Source organism: Pteropus medius, unplaced genomic scaffold, assembly GCF_902729225.1.
Source record: "Pteropus medius unplaced genomic scaffold, Ma_sr-lr_union100, whole genome shotgun sequence".
NCBI lineage: Eukaryota > Metazoa > Chordata > Mammalia > Chiroptera > Pteropodidae > Pteropus > Pteropus medius.
The window spans coordinates 5,947,949-5,966,919 of NW_024353517.1; the positions used below are offsets into that span (position 1 = coordinate 5,947,949).

Consider the following 18,971-nt stretch of genomic DNA (forward strand, 5'->3'; position numbering starts at 1 on the left):
CTTGGTATCGTTCCCCCGCTGTCTCATTACAGCATTCTGTTTCTACACTCATGGCCTTATTAAATGGAGCCCACTGTTTCTTTTAGAATGCTCCTGTAATTGTGCATTTTGATTAAGTGTCACAATCATAACATCCCTTTCTGGTAATCTCAGTACCATGCAGCCAATTCCAGTAATGGAGGAGACACTTTCAGCTGTTAGGCAATGGGTTACACTTTCAAAGGAATTGAGCAATCCCCTTTTCAAGTTGTATTTAAAGTATGAATCTGGATAGTGAAAGGCCCTATAGTGAATGACGACACTGGGGAGCTTTTGGATGAAAGGCCAGTTAGACTGGTCCTGTGTGTATTTGCTTACTGGGCAGAACCCACTGGGAGAGATAAACAGGATTTTCAATCTCTTCATTATGTGAAATGGCTATAACGGTATCTATAAGGGTTTTGTGAATATCAAATAAAACTTCCTGAGACAGTGGCTAGTGCATACTCAGCCCTCCGTAATATGTGCTGTATTAAAAGGAGGGTGGACACTTGATAGAGATCCAAAGAGATTGGACATACCATGTGAAACAGGAATATCTTGCCAGTGGAAGGAAATGGATGGAGACTAGATAATCACTCAATAGAGATGTGGTGAACAGGACACTTGTCAAGAATGGGGGAGTGGGGAAAATGACCTGTACCAATCTTTGCAACATGAGGGTGGAATTCAGAAAAAGAATTTAAAGTTTGTACATGCTTTCACCAATAGCCCATATAGTATATCCTGTCTTCTTGAGAGTAACATAGTTATTCATGTGCCCTGGGAAATAATATGCTTTAATACTGGCCAATTGCAGAAATACTATGCCTTTTGCAATTAAAGGGACTTGGCTTCACCCGTAATTGCAAATTGACTTTAAGAAGAATCAAGATGCAAAAAACTCAATGTCTCGTGACACTGAGGACCATCCTTGCTATTTGGCTTAGTTTCCACATACCTGAAGGCTGCAAGGACGTGTGTAGAACTCAGCTTTTGAATCAAAAAGACATTGATTTGAGTCCAGACCCTACTGCTTCTACTTTGTGACAGGGTAAGGTTCTTCAGTTTTCTAAAGCAAGGAGGTTGATAGTACTTACCTTGTGGGACTACCCGGAAGATTAAATGAGTTCATGTGGATTAAGTGACAAACACTGTGCCTTCCTCCTAATAGATATTTAATAAATGCTAGCAGTTCTTACTGAGATTCACCCTGAAGACTCTTACATATATCTTTTCTGGAAAATAGATTATTAATATACTCTGAGAATTTATAATTTCTTCCCTCGATTCTTTGTTTTCCCATCCTGTTACACTCTCCTGGCAATGCTATGATCTGGATGTACCCAACCACTTATCTTTTGCTCATCAAAGCAGCTGAATGTTGGAGAAAAGCACACAGCCAGACATGTCGATGTCATTAAAAACTGTGAACAAATTCGACCCCCTTTCACAGCCTACATCCTTATACTCTGCTCTCAACTGTTACCTACATTCTTCTCTCCACCTTGATTTCTGACTGACCCCATCTCCACTCCTTCCTCCTCAAGGGACAGCTACCTCATTCTTCACAGTGAAAATGGAAGCCACTAGATAATACTCCCTCAGCTTCTGCCATGAAATTTGTACCTGTCTTGCTCTTTCCTTCTGTTCCAGTAGCAGAAGAATCCATCAGATTGTCAGATGCCAGTTAGTCTACACATACGTGCTGATCCTTACCTTCTCAGGACCCTCACTCCACAGGTCATTTGTTCTTTATCCTGTATTTTCTGCCTTTTCTTCTTGATTGGGTTCTTACCATCAACATCTAATGGTGTTCTAGCATGGCGTATATTTTCTCTCCATTGACTCCACAACTCTCTGTAGTTCTTGCTTTCTCTTCTTCAAAGATAGACTCCAGAAAGTTGTTTATTACATATGCTGCCTCCGTTTCCTTACTTCACATTCTGTCTTTTATTCTTCTTGGCCCCTCTCACCGCCACTCCTACTTAAACTACCCTGACCGAGGACATCTGTGACTTGTGACTGCCAAACCTCTAGGTCAACATTAGTGTTTATATGGCATATCATCTCAACAAGGGATGGCCATATCATCCTTAAAAAGCTCTCCTCCCAACTTCTTTGGCATCTCCAGCCTTCTGATTTTCTGTTTATCTACTACTCGGTTTCATTTGCTGTCTTGCTCTCTCTTTTGCGACCCTAAAATTGTCTGGGTTTTTTTTCTTTTTTTTTGTTTTGTTTTTGTTGTTGTTGTTGTTGTTGTTGTTTTTTAAGCTACTTTTATGCCTCAATTCTCTCTTTAGTCATTCTCATTTCCTCTCACGCTTTTAGGTACCACCATTAATATGCTCACATGTCTCAAATAGATACCTTGATGATTTTGTTAATATTTTTTATTTTAGCCATTCTGGTAAACATATAGTGATATTTTGTAGTTTTAATTTCCATTTCTCTAATGGCTAATGATGTTGAACCTCAATGCTAGAATGAATGTGGAGAAACTGGATCACTCACATCTTGCTAGGGGAAATATAAAATGGTACAGCTATTCTGGTGGGAGTTTCTTTAAAAGCTAAACATGCAACCACCATATGACCCAGCAATTGATTCCTGAGCATTCATTCCAGAGAAATTAAGACATGTTTACTGAAAAATCTGTTTATAGGTACTATGTTTGTATATAGGTCCAAACTGGAAACAACCCAGATGTCCTTCAACAGGTAATTAAATAGTTAAACTGTGGTGCATTCTTTCTCTGGACTACTACTCAGCAGTAAAAAGGAATGAATTATTAATACGTACAACTTGGATGAATTATGCTGAGTGGAAAAAGCCACTTATAAAAGGTTACGAATTGATTGATTTCATTTACATAATATTCTTGAAATGACATAGAACTGGAAAACAGATGAGTGGTTGTTAGGGGTTAGAGTTGAGGGGAGGAGTCAGGGACTAAGAACACAGGTGAGAATGGATGTGATTATAAAAAAGCAACAGGAAGGATCCTTGCAGTGAGAGAACTGCTCTGTACCTTGGCCATGGTGGGAGACACATGAAGCTGTACATGTACTAAAATTGCCTAGATCTATCGCTTCTCGGCCTTTTGGCTAAGATCAAGTGTAAAATTGCCTAGATGTAAATATGTGTATATGTGCATGTTTGTACCTGTATGCGCGTGCACGCATGTGCACACACACACACACACATTCACACACATAAGCTTTGTCCTCTCTGCTCTCTCACCCCCTAGTCACAACTCAGCTGCCTGCAGTTTGACTTCTGTCCCCACCTCTCCACTTGCACTGTCCTACTCAACATCACCATTGGCCTCTTTGATGCTAAATACACTGAGGCCTTTTCAGCCCTTATCTTTCTTGAGCCCTCTGCAGCCTTTAAAGCTGTTGACAGTATCTCTTCAAAATGTTTTCTTTATTTGGCTTATGTGACACTGTACACTCCTTCCTACCTCTCTGCTCACAACTTCCCATTCTTTTTTAACATATTTCCTTTCTTTTCTTCATCCCTTAAATTCAGTATTTTTCTGAGTGCTACCCTAATCTCTCTTCTGTCTCACTCTACACTTTCTTAAGTGATTTCATCTACTCCCATGAGTACAAATATCATTCATGTGCTGAAAACTTTCTGGGCAAGATCTGCAGCTGATCTCTCTCTCTGAGCTCCAGACTGTGTATCTATCGGCTTACCAGATAACTTTCATAAATAGGCTCACGTGCCCACAAATTCCGCACTTTCAGAACAGAGGCCACAATTCCTTCTTTCAAAGCTGTTCCCCACTGTGTTCGTGTTCAGTGAATGGCACCACCTGGTTGCCCTAACCAAACGTGTGGGGGTTGTACCGATTCCTGCTCTTCTTTCCCTCTCTTATCCATTCACTCACCAAAGTCAGATGTAATACTTTTGCTTACTTTATATCTGCTTTCATTTACATCTCAAGTTCCTTGAAATCCTTCAGTGACTTTTTATAGCCTTCAAGATAAAGTTCACACGCAGACTGGTATATAAAAAGTCTCTAGCCCCATGCGTACATGTGCCCATGTGCACGTGTACATACACACATATCCAAAATGGGGAGGTTGTTGCTTATCTTTGGGGCTGGTCAAGTAGTTTTCCTTCTTGTAACATGCAACTTTCTCATTTCCAAACCCATCACTGAGCCAAGAATTATCCTCCTTCGGGCCTCAATGTAGATATCACTTTTCCCTCAAGAGTGAGTGTGATTCTTGTACCTTATCCTCCCCAGGGTTCTGTGATAGCATCTTCTGCTCTTCCCCTATCATACCACTTAGAACTTAAAACAATTGTATTTAAATTACCTATTTATTTCTCATGTACCCCATTAGCTATAAACTCTTCCTAAGGGCAGAGGTGATATCTTGTTCCTCATTGCATGCCATAGTAAGCACTCAATAAGTGTATCCTGACTGATGGATTATTACTGAATTGAGCAAAGATGAGATCACTGGCTACAAAGCCATATGCATAAGCACTAAAGGGGTAGCTGTGGGGTAAATGATCATGTACTGGATAAATGATCCCAGTTTCTATAACCCTGCTGCGCAGTCCCTGATTTCCAAACCATTTAGTCATTTCCTCTGAATCTTGCCAGTACTCTTTTCAGTTGTTTTCTCAAGCTCTCTCCTACCTTGTATAAACCAGAATGAATCAGGGTCTAGCCGAAGCTGACTATAAGTGTTGCGTCATCAGCCTTTGGAGCCTCTTTTCATTTTGTGTGGCTGCTACTCTATTGGCTGGCTCATTGCAGTAGGACCTTGCTGATCCTCCCAGTCTGTGATCCCTCTAACCTCAGTTGTTATTGCAACCTAATACGTTACCTCATCCATAGTGAGTCGGGGGCGGGGGGGTGGTGTTTGTTTGTTTGTTTTTTAACCGTTACTGTAACATGTCTGGCTTAGTGGAAAGTACATTGAACTGGAAATCAGGAAAGCAGGCTCCCCTGACTCCACTGACTAGGGGGCTGCCCTGGAGCAATTGACTCTGCCTGTCTATTTACAAAAAGATGCCCAGAATCCCTTTAAAGGGTCTTTTTATTGTACAGCAGTAAGCACTTATCTTAATCTGTCTCACTTTGTGGCCAAATTACATATGTCAAATGATGTGAAACACTCGGCTGCTTGAAAAGTAAGGTAAATCTGTATGTGCTGTAAAATTTACCCAAGAAAAACTAGTTTAAGAAAAAAACAAGGTGCAGAACGGTACATAAAGGATCGCATTTGTGTTTAAAGAAAAACTTTGAAAATAGGTGTTATGTATGAATGCATATGTGTATGTGTGTGCATCCACCCCCCCCCACACACACATACACACACATATACAGACATAGAAAAATTATAGGGATAGCCAAATTTTTCATAGTTACCTCTGAGAAGGAGTTTTACTTTTCACTTTATATTCTTCTGTGCTAATTAATTTTTAAAATGAATATACATACACATGAAATTTCAAAAAGTTAGTATCTTGCATAGAAAGCTTTTCTTACTTCCATGGTTTTCATTAATTTGCTAACTTAATTGACCTAAGTAGAAAAATCTTAAAGAAAATAAAAACATTTCAGAAGCTTTAGATTTATGACTTTTAAAGTAAAAAAAAAAAATTAATAATCTTACTCAGTAAGTCGGAATTCCCACCTTTTACCCCAAAACTTAATAGTAAGCAGGTAACTAATATTTGGCCTTTCCTTCACCTTATGATCTGTCCACAGTCATGAAGTGCAGGCCTCAAAGTAGAGGGGCCACTGAGAAGCCACTCATCACCTCTCAACAGTAGCCTCATTCGGCAGACCAGGGCCCTATATCTGGGAGAAATGAGTACCCGTACACATTTTGCTCCCTCAGGGCTCTTTGCCACCTAGAGTCATGCACTTGCCTCCTACTCCTTCCTAAAGGAAGAATGATCGTTTCAGAATTCAAAAGTTTTCGTGTCGCTCCCCTTTTTAAAACTCTTCCGTGGCTTCCTCTTCCCAATGTTCTCTGTCCCTAGTTATTCTGTATATGAAAGTGAAGTTTCTTAATATATTTTAATATGCCTTTGTGTATGTGACCTTTTGTCACTGACCTTGAGCCAGTGATGTATGTACTGAGTGTAAGAGCTCCTGAGACTAAGTAGCTGAGATAAGACAGACCTTTTGGATCTCTACAGTCTCATCACTTCACTCTATGTTCTGATCACATTGGGCTACTTTCAGTTTTTCTGGTGCACCATGATGGGTCTGCCCATGGCCGTTGCGCATAATCTTTTTTTGCCTATAACACTCTCTGCCAGGCTCTTCACTGGCCAACGCCTTTTCATCTTTCAGGTTTCAGCCGATTTTTCATGTCCTCCATGGAGCCTCCCTGGCCTCTCCAGACTGTCCTGCTGATATGTGCTACTCACAGCACTCTGTGTATCTCCGTTCATAGCACCTATTATTTTTCAGTATGGATTGGGTTTCACTTATCTGTACCCCACTTTTTGAAGACAGGGAAAGTTTCCATCCTCCACTTATATTAAGGACACTAGTATATACCCTGCCATAACCTGGCGCCTCACACACAGTAGATGTTATATTAGTGTATACTGAGTGAATGAGCTCTAGACAAGACAACTCCCATGATTTCCGAACCCAAGCTCCCTGCCTTTGCTCCTATAACAGGCTTTCTTCCCACAGCCTTCCTCCTGTTCTTTTTCCTTAACTGAAGCACCGTGTACAGCCTAATCGTGTATATCCTATTCTCAGAGTTTTTAGGACAGAATAAGAATTATCAATTGAACATCTTTAAAGATTTTAACAGAGAAAGAGTAAAATGCCCGGAATGGTTCTTGCTTTAAATATTGTTTTCCATCTTTCCTAGTTTCGACTCCAATCAAATGGGATCCGCATGTGACAATCAACATTGATGGCTTTTGGGATCAGCACCATAATAACTCTTCTTTCTTCCGTTAACACAGGCTCACTGCCTCCGCCTCAGATTGTGCCGGGCATTACCAGTTCTGCCACTGTGGAGAAGCAGAGCGATGAATCCTTCCTTTCTGTTTAAGGTTTCAGTAAACCTCTCTTTAAAAGTCTTGAGACAAGAATTCATATTTGCACTGGCCGGATTTTAGAATCGCTCCTTCTCTCTTCTAAAGGGCTACTGTTTTCGTGGCGGAACCACCTTCTCTGATGCAGTGCAGTGGAAACTATCTAAAAATCACCAGCTTTCTTCTAGGAGTAAACAAATCTACCTGGCTGACTTGGAAACAGAGGAGAAATAGCAAAGCACAAGCAAGAATAGATTAATATGACCCTCCTTTTCCACACTCACTCATAGTATATGCTGAAATCAGAAATAAAGTAAATTCAAAGCAAATTCCTCTGGTCAGTCACCCCACTCTGCTAATAAGATCTTTGAGATACAGAAGGCACTGCACTGGGGTATCAGCTGTATGAATAGTATAAGATAAGGATGATGCAACATTTAGTTTAAAACTTCCTCACCTTTTAGTGGGAGGGAAGATTTTTATAAAGAGTGGAAGCAACAGCATCTTGAAGCTTCTGTAGAGGGGAAAACGTCAAAGCTGTGGACAGCGAGTGAGTGTGCCTCTAGTCCCTCTGGTGGGCACTGGTCCACATCACAGGGAGCCCAGCTGTGGTGGCTGTTAGCTTCAGAGGGGCTGGCAGGCAGTAGTCAGAGGCACAGGAAAGTGGGTTTTTTTGTCTGTTTGTTTCTTTCTTTCTTAGAAAGCTAGAAGGAAGACTGTAAAGATAAAAGAGTCAAGTCTCCCTTCCCCATTGTACTGAGTGAAACTGAGGCCTAGAGGAGGGATATAAGCAATCATTTCACTTATGTTCAAAGCCAGAGTCACCACCAGCCTTCTCTATAAGTGAAGCCTACTCATACGGGGTCATATGAGCTTATTAATTAGCAAAGGGTAGGCAGGGCCCCTTGGAAGCTGGCTTCTTCCTCATATGGGTGAGTGGGCAGCTTTTCTAGTCTCCCATCCAACTGGTTTCAGAATCTTACAAAGAACCTCAAGGAGAACTTGCACCCTTGAGACAGAGCCGGTAACAAAGATCCCTGCCCTCACGGAGTTTGCCTTTCCCATGCCTATAAAGAGTTTTAGGCTGCTCCTGTGTGATAAATAAAATGGCTTGTTGGTATAATTTCCTTTGGAGGTGTTGTGCAGGACATAAGGTCTTCTTTTAGCTGACCTCCAGCCCAGCATTTCTCACCAAGACTTCATCAACCTCCAACTTGGGATATTCAAATAGTGAGTGAAAATCATGACAAGATGATGTTCTTTTCTTCAGGAAATGAATTCAGCTTGATTTTAGAGGCTGTTTTGGACAGATCTTTATAAACACTATTACATTTTATTCCCTGCAGTATTCCTATATAGATAATTTATATTAATAGTTGATGGAGATGTGTCTCACTGTTTCTCAATTCTGGCTGCACATTAGAATCACCAAGACATTTATTTTTTAAACTCCGGTTCCATTCCAGAATAACAAAATCAAAATTCTTTAAAGTGAGGCCTGGACATTGACAGTATATTATTTCAAATCATTTAATAATCAAATATCACATTAAAGTATGATTTTTAATGACTCATTTGCAGAGAAGATAATTTCCAAGTCCCCACGTGCCACCTGAATAACAAGTGAATTTAGAGGTTTTTTTCCCCCCTCAAATTTTCTGGCATATTTTGGAACTATAGCTTAAGTGACTCTGTGATTCTCCCCCATCACTCTTATCTTGCTCCCAATTTATATTTAGCTGTATTCCTATTAGAAGCAAGGAGGGACAAATAGAAGAAAGTAACTTTTTAAAAACTCATTTATTTAAGTGTTAGAAGAAAATTCATGGAAATAAAAACAAGAAATTTGAGGTTCAGCACAAGGAAGAATTTTATAACAGTACAGGCTGAGAAGAACTACCTCAAGTTGTCTTCATGCATTATCTCTTACAAAGGTCTTGGGGGAGAGGCTGGGGACGACCTGTGATGACTGATTGCTCTCTGCATCGCCTAGGAGATAGACAAACTGGCCCCAAGATCCTGTCCAGCCCTGGGAATCTACAATAACTGAAAAAAATAGAGCAGTAAAACTGGGTAGAAAAGCCATGTTAGAAGTAGATTTGATTCATCAAATTTAACTTTATGCTCTCATCTCAAGTATTCTTGAGAAAAATAACAACAAATAAACAATTTTCTTAATTTCTTGCCCTACGTATTAGTTGAGACAAATAATGCTAACTGCTCCCAAATCTCAGTGAAATAGTTTATTTCTCTCTGATAAAATCCAATTGGATATGTGGCAAATGAATTCCACTTTGGGAATTAGGGGCTTTGGCTTATTTCATCCACTGGCTCCATCATTCCCTAGTACATAGAGATCATGTGCTAGATTCTCTGCATCTGTCGGATGAGGAAAGAGAGAGCATCAAGGATCTCATGAGATGGGGGGCTAGGGAGATGATTATAGCCAGATTGGGAAATGTGGCATAATGTTCCTCCTATACTCACATTCCATTGGCTGGGACTCAGTCACTTGGCTACAGTTGCGAAGAATGCTTGGAAATATAGCTATACTCTGTGCTCTCAAAGAAGAGGAAGTGGTTTGGTAGTTATCTAGCTAGTCTCTGCCATGCTTTAATCATCACTACCACCACCACTATCATCATCATCATCATCATCATCATCATCATCATCATCACAGCTCATTTTGAATCAGTATACTTTCCTGGAATTTACCAAATCAAACTTTTTGGTGTACTTAGCTTAACAAAGTATGTAAAAGATACATTTCTCATACAATATAATTTATTTTTAGTACTGTATGTGTTTTCTATTTTAGTCTGATTTAAAATAATGACTAACAAATAAGATTCAGTTTTCTTTCAGCTAGATAATTTAAACTCTAACTCCTCCAGGTCCATCCACAATTGGGCATGCACTTTATTTTTGAAGAAGAAAATGTTTATTCAGTTATTCAACAAATATTATTAGTTGAGAGCCTACCACACGCCAGTGACTAGATATTCAGTGGATGTGAGCAAAATAAGACAAGCAGCCTACCCTCAGGAAGTTTGTATTCTATTAAGGGAGGTGGACAAAGTGTTTTAAAAGAAAAGAGTGTTGTCTTTAAAAAATTAAAACAAATGAACCTGACCTAGACAGAGGGGTCAAGAAAGCATTCCTGAGGAAGTGCTGGTTCACTGAGCTATGAAGAATGAGTAGGAGTTTAGACATCACAGACAGTGGAGCATGCTGGTTTGAGGAACCGAAAGAAGGCCCATGTGGTTAGAGCTCAGCAGTTGAGGGGGAATCATGAGGCAAGATGAGTTTTCAGAGCTAGACCATGACGGACTTAGGCCATGCTAAGGATTTTGGCTTTTCTCCCAAAGTAAAGGAAAGCCGAGTCATTTCATTACTTTTCACACCATTCATCCATCACAGGCTTTTCCTGAAATGTCTTTGGCAATAGGGAAGATATGGAAGCAACAGCACGAGTAAGAGAATGGCAGAACCTTTTCTCTGAGTGTTGTGGCTTTTAGCCACACACCCTGTGTTCTACATATCTCCAGCTCTCCTCATTGTTTTCTGGAGCTAAAAGTAAGACAAGCTTGAAGAAAACATGGCTTAGTTAAGAATACAACCTGAACAGTGAAAGGTTTTTTCTGTTCCAAATGTGAGCTGTCTGTATTTTCTACTGCATGATTTAGTAGGAAGACACTTTGGTTTTGGAGTCATATTTCTAGACCTTTCTTCTGCTAGCCAGCTCCATCTTATCAGCAACTTTCCAGCAGTTCTTTTCAGAAATGGGTCTAGATTACAGCCTTCTGATTCCTAGTTCAGGATACTTTCCATTTTTCCACACAGATCCAGTTGTAGTTCTCCCTTCTCCATGATCTTGAAAACATCCCTTCTGACCAAACTAGGACTCTTATTCTTCATCCCTTTTTCTCCTTACTGAGATACCCTTCTTTTCCTCCTAACACTTTGAACTAACTTTAAAATTGGAGATCAAGGCTCCCATCTCCACAAAATCTGCCCTGACAACAAATAGGTTGATTTTACTTTCTTCTCCCTGGATGGAAAAGCTGCTTGAGGGAATTATCTTCAGATAGTTTTCTTGGAAACACGACACTAGGCTCTGGACTAGTGGTCAGTGGGCTTTGGTGAATTAACAAAACAAGGAGAAGACAGAAACTGACAAGACATAAAGTCTTTCTTTGTTGCGGGTTTGTTAGCAAACCATGGTCAAGCTATTGAGTGCTCATCCTCAGTTTGATAACAGATAAGCAGATGCACCCCACATATATGTAGTAATACATCCCATGCAAAAGGATTGAAGTTCATGATGATTCAGTTGTGGTAAGGCATTTTGCAATTAATCCAGTTGATCCTGTCCAGGCTACCTGATACCATTCATTCCTACAGACTAAAATCATGGAATCTTCTAGACTTCTAGATATAGAAGAGTTGGAGAGATCAAAGTCTTGCATATGACCCGTTTATCCAGTCTCATCTGATTTCACACATTCTACACTTACAACTGTCCTGACATGCTTTGTATTCCCCAAAAGGTTCTACCCTCCGAATCATCTGCTTTTCCTCTTTCTGTGCCATGCAGTGAAATGCCTTTTCCCACATCTTTATGTCTAAATCTTACATTGATACCACCTCATCTTTGAGGCCTCCATTTGTCTCACCATTTGGAAGTAATCATTCCCACTCTCACTTTATAATGTAGGCTATCTTAACTTGTATCCTTATGCATTTATACTGTAGGTCTTATGTTCTCTACAAGGGCAACTTTTGAGAGAAGGGCTTGTAGCTTACTTAAGTTTGTATTTATTTCCTAGAGCTCCTTCTAGTGGGAAAAGTGTTTTGAGGTCACTTAGAATTAAGTTCAAATAGAGATTTATGATTAAAACATTTATTTATCACCTTAGACAAATGTCTTACCTATCTAATCCTCCTAAATTCTTCACAAGGAGAATGGGAATATCTCATGGTTAAGGAATAAATGAGAAACTTATAGGAGAATTCCTGATCTGGTGCCTTACTTATGATAGATAACCAGAAGAAGTACTTTATATCTTGCATACATTTCTGTGTCTGTGGTTGGAATATAATGTTTATTTAAAATACAAAATAATTTTTCCATAAGTGATAATCATCATTTTAAATTCTATGAATAATTATATGGTATATTTCAATCCCATTGTATGGCTACTGTGATCCAGTCTATTTCATAGAAGAGAAAACTGAGACTTAGAGATGTTTAGTAATTAGTCCAGGTTAGCATGGATATCAGGGGAAATGGAACTTGAACTCAAGCATTCAGACTCCAGGACCTATGCTCTTGATACAGCTTTCTGGATACTTTCTCTATGTTGAATTATCACTTAATAGACAATGCGACTCAAAAATCTGGCCCTGTCCAGGGACATAATAAAGTCTATTTACTATCTCATATATTCAAAGATAAATCTCAGTTCTCCACTAAGCTGCCTTCTCTGCAAGGTAAACATCCTGTTCTACCTTTCCTCGCAGGTCAGGTTTTCATCTCTGTCCCTGTTTCTCTCGATCTCTCTGCCCTGGACAGGCTCCAGTTCTTTAACGTGCCTCTTAAAGTATAACATATAGTTGCTTTGAAATAACACTTGGAAGGAACACTTGTTGACTCGGGTCAAGCACTTGCAATAACTTGGGAAGCCCAAGATGGGATGATGCCGAATAGAAATAATGGAATGATGCCTAAGGGAAGGAGATTTCACCCTCTGTGGAGCCTCTACATGTTTAGATTTTATGAACCCTGTCACTTGATGGTGAATTTTCTTGCTCAGTATCGGAAAATACAGCTGCAGTTGGGGATCCACCCTCTTCACTTAAAAGGGTGATTAACTATTTGTGATGAATAATTATTTAATTGCCAGTTCAGCTACATGTGTGTAGTTGTTTTGCTTCTTTTCCCTTCAATGTAAGCCAAGTCTTCTCAATAATAAAAATAATCCAGAATTAGTCAACTGCCTTTTAACAGATTTTCATTCAGTCTGGCAAAGTGAGAAGGTTCCAATTTTACAACATCACCTTTAGCTCAAAATAAATAAATAAATAAAAGCTCCCACTCAGCCAGTGAGATTTTTAACTCTCAAGGCAACTCCTGTTAATAAAGTCTTTCCTTCATTTTGAACATTTTTCTCTATCTTTGGATAAAAATTTAATAAGGAAAAGCTATTGCTCTTTTAATACCCATTTAACCTTTATATTTGCGACAGATACAAAACCACTTAAAATTTAAACCTCTCTTTTTATGGGCTTGGATGCTGAACCACTTTTTCTGAGAGATATTTTTCTTAAGAGTTATAGAAGCATTACATGGGGGTCACTACAAACTTTCAGGCTTCCAGATTCACTCCTTTCCATTTTCATGTCCTCTTCACCTATTATTTTAACAGTGACTTGCTGTTTTAAGGAAGTTCTTTATTAATGCCACTAAATCCTTTGTTATTTGTTGTTGGAATCCTTTTTTATTTTTGTTATCAGAAGTATTTAATGTGTTCTGTCTTCGGAATGTGTAAGTGCTGATTTTCCAAGAAAGTGTGCGTGCCACTTTCATTTTATAGGCTTTGTCAACAAAAGGGTATGTAAATGGGGTTCAGAATACCCTCTTGCACTTAGATATAGCTTAGGCTTACGTTTCCTAATTCAAGCAACTTATATGTAGAAAGGCAGCATGCTATACAATACAGCATTATTTTTTTAATAATAAAAGTAATTCATCTGCTAGTAAAAGATCAAATTATGTAAAAATATCTAAAATAAAAAATGAAATTCTTCTCAACTCTTCTCCTTAGAGGAAGCCATTGTTAACAGTTTTATGTATCTGATTCCAGAATCCAGAATTTTTATGCAGTATCAACACGTATATGTGCATATGTATACACATAGACAGTAGTATACATATTGTTCTGAATCTTGCCTTTTTTTTTCTTAACAAGATATGATGTCATCTTTCTAAAAATGATAGTACATATGGGTTACCTTTCCTTTTCAATAATGCCATAGTATTCTATAGGATGCATGAACCATTACAATAATTTCTCTGCTGGTGGGTATTTACATTGTTTCCTTTTTTTTTATCATTAAAAGTAAATATCTTTGTGCAATTATCTTTACGCAATTTTGAGACTTTCGGTAGGATAGATTTCTAGAATGAGCTTGCTGAGTCAAAAATGTACATACATTACCATTTTGATGCCTACTGAAGTAACCTTTGTTCATTCTTCTCAAATGTGTTTAAGAATATCTGATTCCACATACTCTCGCTAACTTCGAACATGTTAATCTTTTAAATTTCTGCCAAAAAGATTGTCTAAATATAGGATCCCATAGTTTTCTTTTATATTTTTATATTTTTTAGTGGGTTTAGCATCATTTCATATGTTTAATAGCCACTTGCCTATTTATATCCTTTGTCCATTTCACTGGTGGGCTTATTCAAGTTTTCCTTATTAATGTATTGAAATTTATATGAGTTTTAACCTTTTGTAAGTGGTTATTTTGAAACTGCTCCACAGAGCCCTTTGAGTTCCTGGGAGAAGGCCATGAGTGGGAAGAAGTGGCCTGGCTGGCAGGGCTCTCCAGACCTCTACCTCCCATTCCTTATTCCAACCACACATAAACACTATCAAACAAGGTAGCCCAATTTTAACCTGCATTTCATGTTGGGCTTTGGGCCTGATTAAATAAAGGCCCTGGGAATAAAAAGATGTTCAAAAAACAAAACAAACAAACATACAAAAAATACTGCTATGGGAGGAAGAGCCCTAGATTTGTCATTAAGTGATCTATCTCAGGCATTTTCAAATTGGAAGAACCTCTCCTGAGAGATGAACTGTTAAGTTCCTTTTTTTATTTTGAACACCAATATCAAACTATGTGTTAATATATGTTGACATATATAAAATGCTGTGTTCACGAATTCTGTACCTTACCACTAATATGTATTTTATTCTTTATAATAGCTTGAACATATATTTGAAAGTAGAGGTATACATATATATATAGACAATGCTTAGGGCTTATTTATTATCATTTTGATGCTTATTTATTTGTTTATTATCCATTAACTTATTTAGTCTATAGATGTTTCATTCATTTGAGGACTCTGGTAACTCAAGGCCCAACAGGAAAATGCTGCCCACAGTTGTGAGTAACTCTTTGGGCCAAGCTTTCAGTTCTGTAAGTGGAGAGTGAATCTTTGAAGGCACTCAGCCAGTTAATAAGAGAGTGGTACCCAGATCCTTAGTGTTTTAGCTCCCAGAAAAGTGTACTTTTCCCCACTTTACCACCCTTGGCTGGTTAATCTTGGGCAGATCTTCTTACCATTTTTGAACCTCAGTTCTTCCTTCTGTCTTTGAATGAGTACTAAGGTATGCATCATTATCCTGGCTAGGGAAGAGTTGGTGGGATAATGAATGCTCTTACCTTTTGTGAATAGCATAGTACCTTATAAAAATGTGAGTAACAATCCAAGTACCTGTTGCCTTTATTATGGCGTTAAAAGTAGAAATACTACTTTGAATAGTCACTATGGTAATTAAATATGTTTTGTTTTTAGTGTAGTCCCATATCATGGAGACCAGTATTGATATTTCAGCTTTGGTCTCCTCTGAAATGGACTTGAGTTTTTCTAGTTTCATTTTTTAGATTTGAAAGGAGAGTATGTGTGGCGGGGAGTAGATGTAGCTGTGGCTCTCATTCTTTCATTTTCTCTGAAATAAGAGCAGAGTAATAACTCTAAATACCAAGGTAGAAGCCTGAGAGCATTCTTTAGATTGCTTCTTTCTGAGTTTGTTCTTTTAAGAAGGGCCTAATTTCTGTAGTCATCTACAAGACTCCTTTGCACCAGTTTAATCTTTAAATAAGGCTTATTATAACAGATTTATTCAAAGACTTATTCAAAACAGATTTTTTAAATGGAAAAGTGGTAGATATTTATATTATAAGATAATTTACTCTTGTATACTCAAAAATCTCCTTTATTCCTTTTAAAAATTCTACTTATCTAGAGTCATTTCACAATTATTCATTCAGTTCTTTCAGAGGATATTCCATTGTCTTTGGATGCATCAGAGAATAAAACAGCAGAAATCCCTGCCTTCTGGTGCTTACATTCTAGCAGGAAAAGACATACAACAAACAATAAACCTAACATGAAAGTAACGTATATGGCATATTTGAAGGTAATATATGCAATGGAAAGAAGAGTAAGCAGAGTAAGAAGAACCCAGAGTGCATTACGTATGGAGGCTGCAATTTTTAGTTGGGTGATCAGGTAGACTTCTTTAAGAAGATGATCTCTGACCAGTGAATTGAAGATGGTGAAGCAGGATGCCATGTGCTAAAGACTCTACGTCCGGAGCGTGCCTTCACTGTTGGAGGAATATCAGGGATGAAAAAGTGAGAGAGCTGGGAAGTCATAGGAAATGATATCAGAGTGGTAATTTGGAAAGAGCACTGATCTTTTAGATCCTTTTAAGAATCCATTAAGGAGCATATTACTTATATTATGTGAGGTTTAACACTATCCCAGTTTACAGAATCAGTGACAGAAATGCAGTTTATTTGTTATCTCAATCTCTGCTATAAAACATTAAACTAACTAAATTTAACCTAAGAAACATCAAGCTGCTACTTTCTTTTAAGCAAGGGATCAAAATGGTCTAGTTGAACCTTGTTTTATGTATGAAAACTGAGTCACAAGGGAAGACTATTAAATGCCATTAAAGCAACCAATGAGTGTTTTGTATATTGATCATGTATCCTGTGAACTTATTAAACTAGTTTGTTAATTCTAGGATCTTTTTCTTTTTCCAATGGGGGTGGTTGTAGTTAATGGAAAAAGTCATATTTTATATGAATGGAGATAACTTCATTTATTTCATTCAAATCTATGGCTTTTTCGCTTCTTGTCCTATTGCACTAGCTAGGACCTCTTTTTGAAGTATCGAATAGAAGTAGTGGGAGTGGACATTCCTGCCTTATTCCCAGTCTTAGGGGAAAGCATTGAGTCTTTTGCCATTAAATATAATGTGAGATGCAGGGCTATTATAGATGCATTTTTATCAAGTTGAGGAAGTCCTCTTTTATTCCTAGTTTCTGATAGTTTTAATCATGAAATGGTGTTGAAGTTTGTCAAATGACTTTCTCCGTCAGTTGACATGGCAATGATATTTCTCTTTTATAGCCTATTAATATGCGAGTGGCATTAATTTTGTATCGGCCTTGCATTCCCAAGATAAACCCACCTTGGTCATGTTGTACTAATCATTTTACATATTGTTGGATTTAATTTTCTAGTAGTCTGTTGAGAATTATTGTATCTATGTTCATGAGGGTTATTGGTGTGTACAGTTGACCCTAGAACAACACAGGTTTGAATTGCACGAGTCCACTTTTACATGGATTTTTTTTTCAATAAATATACAGTCAGTTTTTCATATCACCAGGTTTCTCAACTGCAGGTTTGAACCAACTGCAGATCAAAAACAGTACTTCCAATCCACAGTGGGATGTGGAGGGTCGACTATATGTGTTGCTCTACATCATTCTGTGTATGAGACTTGAGAATATGCAGATTTGCTAGGGAAGGGGTAGAGGGGGGATCCTCGAACCAATCTCAGTGGATACTGAAGTTTTTGGAAAGTCAAAGTTATATTCATATTTTTTACTAAATGGGGAGGCGAAGGAGTCAGAATCCTAATCTCTACATTGTTCAAGGTTCAACTGTAGGTTTCTTTTTTGTAATGTTTTTGTCTGGATTTGGTATCAGGCTAAAGCTAGCCTCATAAAAGGTGGTGACAAGTGTTCCCTCCTTATATTCAGGAAGAATTTGTGGGGATTGATATTATTCTTTGAATGTTTGGCAGATTTAACTAGTAAAGCCATCTGGACCTGGAATTTTCTTTGTTAGAAGGCTTTTATCTGCAAATTTAATTTATTCTTAAGTGAACTTTAACAGTTTACACCTCTCAAGAAATTGGTCTGCTTAAGAGGCTGCATTTGTAGGCACAATGGTGGCTTACAGTATTCCCTTGCCGTTTGATGTTTGTAGGTACTGCAGTGTTGTCCCCTCTCTCATTCATGATATTTATAATTTATGTCTTATCTAATTTTTTTTTCCTTGATCAGTCTGGAGTTTATCAATTTTAATTTTTTTCTTGGAAGAATCAGGTTTTGGTCTCATAGATTTCTCTATTGTCTTTCTGCTCTCAATTTCATTGATCTTTGCTGTACAATTTCATTTCTCTTGCTTGCCTTGGTTTTAATTTGCTCTTCTCTATTTCCTTAAAGTTAAAACTTCAATCATCAATTTGAGGTCTTTTTGTCTTTTCTAATATAAACAATAAATTAATAAGCCTTGCTTTAGCTGCATCCCGCAAATTTTGATATATTGTGCTTTGATTTTCATTTTGAAATATGTTGTTTAATTTTCAAATACTTGAAATCTTTTTTATCTCTTTCTGTTAATGGCTTCTAGTTTATTACCTTATGGTCCGTCAACATACTTAGTATAATTTCATTTCTTTTAAGTTTGTTAAGGTCTTTTTTATACCCCAGAATGTGGTCTATCTCGGTGAATGTTCTACGCATTTAAAAAATATTTGTGTCCTGTTGGTAAATGAAGTGTCGTATAAGTGTCAATTAGATTAAGTTCACTGATAATATTATTTAATTTTCTCTATATTTACTGTTTTTCTATCTGCTTGCTCAATTACTGAGAGAGGGGTACTGATATCCCTGATTATAACTGTAGATTATTGATATAATTAGATTAAAATTCATCATCTAGTTAGCCTTTTAATTTTTTCTATATGTTCTATTTTCTTTTTTCTACCTTTATTTCGATGGTGTATTTTTTACAATTATACTTTTATTAT

General features: G+C 37.8%; 1 protein-coding gene and 1 pseudogene across 26 annotated transcripts in view; both read left to right on the forward strand.

Annotated features, from left to right (window-relative positions):
- Positions 1-18,971, forward strand: part of LPP (LIM domain containing preferred translocation partner in lipoma) — a 605,586-nt gene that overhangs the window by 515,682 nt on the left and 70,933 nt on the right. The window lies entirely within an intron of this gene.
- On the forward strand, positions 3,106-3,251 carry LOC120593117 (uncharacterized; annotated as a pseudogene).